The sequence below is a fragment of the Dasypus novemcinctus genome, chromosome 12 (genome assembly GCF_030445035.2).
Source record: "Dasypus novemcinctus isolate mDasNov1 chromosome 12, mDasNov1.1.hap2, whole genome shotgun sequence".
NCBI classification, from domain to species: domain Eukaryota; kingdom Metazoa; phylum Chordata; class Mammalia; order Cingulata; family Dasypodidae; genus Dasypus; species Dasypus novemcinctus.
The window spans coordinates 72,903,265-72,907,319 of NC_080684.1; the positions used below are offsets into that span (position 1 = coordinate 72,903,265).

Consider the following 4,055-nt stretch of genomic DNA (forward strand, 5'->3'; position numbering starts at 1 on the left):
CTTATAAGGTGCTGTATTTTCTCTACTGGTGAGCGGGAAAGAAGGGTAGAGAAAAGGATTTTTCTGGGGAATAAAAATAACCACCAAGAGTTTGAAGTTTAAGATATTATCCTTATTAAACTGTTAACCAAAAAGGAACTCTGAAAACCATACAGTCCTCAGCAAAGGATAAAACTAATCTCAACACAGAAAATAGAATTTTCTTCTGTATACTTTCATAATCAGGGAAAGAAGGATACAAAAAATATATATATCAAAGAATGTCCAAAAAAATACATACATGTCCAATTCAATAGCTGATATGTTTTATTTTGTGTTGTGTTTAGAGGTAACAGGGGCCAGGGATTGTACCAGGGACCTCACAAATGGAAAGCTGGCTCAACCACTGAGTCACATCAGCTTCCTCTCTCGTTTTTGCTTGTTGTTGTCTTTCAGGAGGCATCGTCTTTCAGGAGGCATCAGGAATGGAACCCAGGACTTCCCAGGTGGGACGTGGGAACTTAACCGCTTGAGCTACTTCCACTCTCCCACTGATATGTTTTGATTGTTCAGATTTTTGCCTTTTTAAGTTTCAATAAAACCCACCCTTCCTTCTTATGCAATTTTTTATTTCTTTTATTTTTTCATTTAAGAACTTGTGAGTTAACAAAAAATCATACATACCATACAGGATTCCCATACATTGTCCCATCACCACCAATTTTCAGTGCTGTTTTTAATGGCTCTTGTACCTGAGCAAAGAAATTGTGAAAGGATGTTCTGTCTTCCGAAAGACAAAAAATAAAATAAAATAAAACATCAGTCTTTATTAATGCTGAAGTCCAGGGCAAGATCATTCTCTACCCGACACTATACATAAACTAAAAAATACTGACTTACCTTCCTACTTCAAAATATATGCTATTTGTATCAAAGTAGAAAATGTATTTGACAGTAGATTGTAAGCTCCTTGAGGTTAAGAATCATCTCTCGCTCTCCCTTGAATCTCCCTCAGGGCCTACGTAGTACTGTCACTAATACACAAAAGGTATTAGTGTTATTAACACATTTTTTTTTAAGTTCAATAGAGTGGCTTTTCTCCATTAGCCTTTCTTTGCTCTAAGTGGTCTACTACCAATGGAAATTAATGCAACTTTCATGCCAGCAAAACATCAGCAGACAATGACAGTACATCCTAACTCTATGTCTAACTCTGTGGGCCAAAAATGTTTCCTAAATAGCACAGCTGGCATCATTAGTGAGCAAGAATAACTCAACTTAATCACTTCACTAAAGAGCTGGAGAACTGCCTCTATTGGCCAACAGTTCCATGGCCAATTTGCCCAGCTCTTAGTTCCCCAAGCCAAGCCCCTAAATACAGATGAGGACTTTTTAAGAGACCCAGCTGGCTTGGGTACATAATGGACATGACTCATAGCAATGATCATGAGAAAGGAGAGGGCTCTCAGGTTAATTGGAGGGACAGGCCTAGACCGAGCTATTCCTCGATGTCCAGGCAATTCTTGTGGTCAAGCCTTCCAAGCATAAAGTACATAAGTAATCTGTCATCCCATAAAGTCAACAATGGTTGTACAAGTCCTTAACCATCATTAACTAGACAAGGGATTCTTGATTAATTTGTGAATAATTCTTTTCTGATGCTTCAGTGTCAGACTGCATGTTGCCACAAAGCACAGTTTTAATACTGTCAACTGAAGTGTTAATAGGAAGAAAAAGTATTTTGTATTTATTAATGTACTGGCAGAGATTTCTAGCAAGCTGGAAACCTGAATTTTTCTGGTTGGCAAAGCCTTTTTCTAGTTAGCTGTGAAGTGGGTCAGTAACAAGATCAAAGAGACAAGTTTAAGCAGATTATGGTTGACAATCTTTTTGGTCTACTTTTTTAGATCATACATGCCATAAACTGTATGGTTTTTACCTAGGATTTAGTGACCCCAGGATCTTTCATGTAAAGACTTAAGGCAAAATCAGAAGTTTCAAACTCACATTACATTCATTAACAGATTGAACAAACATTAATGAATGCTTACAATGTATCAAATATTGGGTTCAGCACCAAGATTTAATGATAAACAGGGAGCAGATGTAGCACAAGTGGTTGAATGCCTGCTTCTCATGTACAGAGTCCCAGGTTCAATTCCCAGTACCTCCTGAAAAAAAAAAAAGATATAATAATAAACAACTGAATAAGGTGCTATTAAAAGAAAGTAGCATTTGTTAAATAATGCATACATTTACATTTACCTTCCATTGATTATTGATTCCACAATCAGGATACCACCTCTCAAACTGTGGAAAGCAGGTTCTCCCTGAGTTAATGGAATGGGATTTTTTTTTTTTAATTCTGAAATGAAGACACAATTCAGAGTTAACTTTAATGAATTTGATTGTTTAGGCCTCTATAGTAATATCATTGGCAATCAGCCATTTTTGATAATCCTGTTCTAGATAAAATTCTGCAGAGTCCTTGAGACTAGAAAGGAAAGTAAATAGTAAATTGAAAGCAGGATCTGGATATGGACTCAGTCATTCATCAATTTATTTATAAACTTATTGATTCAACAGAAATTTATTGAGATCCTAATATGAGCTTGTCCTGTTCTAGAAATTGGCATATCATTGTGAACAAAATAGATAAAGTCCTTCTTTCACTGAGATTATGTTTTAATGGGAGAGGCAGAAAATAAGTGGACAAGCAAATAAAACACTTAATTTCAGTAAGACTAAGTGCTATAAAGAAAATATAGGATAAAGTAATAGAGACCAATTGATGGAGTGAGAGGTTAAATAGATGGTGAACATCTCAGGCAAGCTGGCAGAAAGAAAATACACACACACTCTAAGGTTACATTTAGTTTCCATTTTAATTATCAAAATACCAAGAAGCAAGGTAGAAAAAAGGAAAAGAAGAAGCAGCGAGGTGGCCACAGAAAAAAGGAGCAGATTTGACAGTTCAGCACCTCAAGACTCCCCCAAATCTTTAAAGGAGGTCTCAGCTGCCAGTAATACTGTTCATGCAAGGTAGGAATTGGTATTTTTCACAGAGCGAGCTCAGGGTAAAGCAAATTAATAATTAGCTTCTGACATGTAAAATAAGATAATGTGCCAAGATAATAATCTTGCAAGCCATATTATTGCATTGAGAGGAGATTTTCCAGATTACTTTATTCTTTCCTTTAGCATAGCAAGAATTGAGTCTAGAGAATTCAGATCATAGAGTTCTCTAACAGTGTGGAAGAGTGCTCTTTGCTGGACACAAGACTGAGGAAAAAGAGAGAAAAGAGATGGGAAAAGACAAGTAAGCAAGTGCCCCAAAGTTTTCCCCATCTTGGCTTCAGCCAGAAAAGAGAGAAGTAAGTTAGATAAGTAAGATACCCAGGAAGTCAGCTACCCCAACTGAGACTCTGAAAAGGGGACCACTTGGCAGAGTATCTAATCTGAGGCACAGCCACTCAATGTAACCTTAGCAGTACCTTGTTGTGGTAGTCTAAAGTTCTTTCATGAATCCCCAAAAGAAAATGAATTATGTTTTTGAACTAATTCATTCCTGTGGGTGTGAGGCCCTTTCATTGGACTACATCAGTGAGGCATGAGCCAGTTTGGGTCTCCACCCTCTTGCTGGGTCTTATATAAATGGAGACGCACAGAAAGACACAGAGGAAAAGGAAGCCACCATATTGATCACACCATGTGAGAGAGAGGACTGCAGGAAAACAGAGAGGCCCCGGGGGGTAAGGGATGTGCCAGAGTCTGGAACCAGCAGAGCACAGAGGCATGGAGAGAGACCCCAAGGGGCTCAAGGCTCAGAAGGAGAGCCATATGCCTGGTAGCTCACACTGAACACGGGAAGAAAGTAGAGCAGCCAAAACAGAGAGGAGGCTGGAAAGAGACCAGCCCTGTGCCTGGTTGCTTGCAGCTGAGCTCCCAGAGCTGGGCTCCGAGAGATGGTGCCTGGAGCAGAAGGCAAAGACCTAGGCAGGGATCACCAGCCATCTTGCTTTACCACGTGGCAGCTGACTGTGGTGAGAAAGCATCTCTGATGGTGCCTTGATTTG

General features: G+C 38.9%; 1 long non-coding RNA gene across 1 annotated transcript; it reads right to left on the minus strand.

Annotated features, from left to right (window-relative positions):
- Positions 1–304: 304 nt before the first annotated feature.
- LOC139440128 (uncharacterized) lies at positions 305–2,339 on the minus strand. Its single transcript, XR_011650187.1, has 3 exons — positions 2,245–2,339; positions 2,031–2,150; positions 305–731 (listed from the first exon to the last, which is right to left on the minus strand). It is a non-coding gene; the product is annotated as an uncharacterized lncRNA (long non-coding RNA).
- Positions 2,340–4,055: the final 1,716 nt, after the last annotated feature.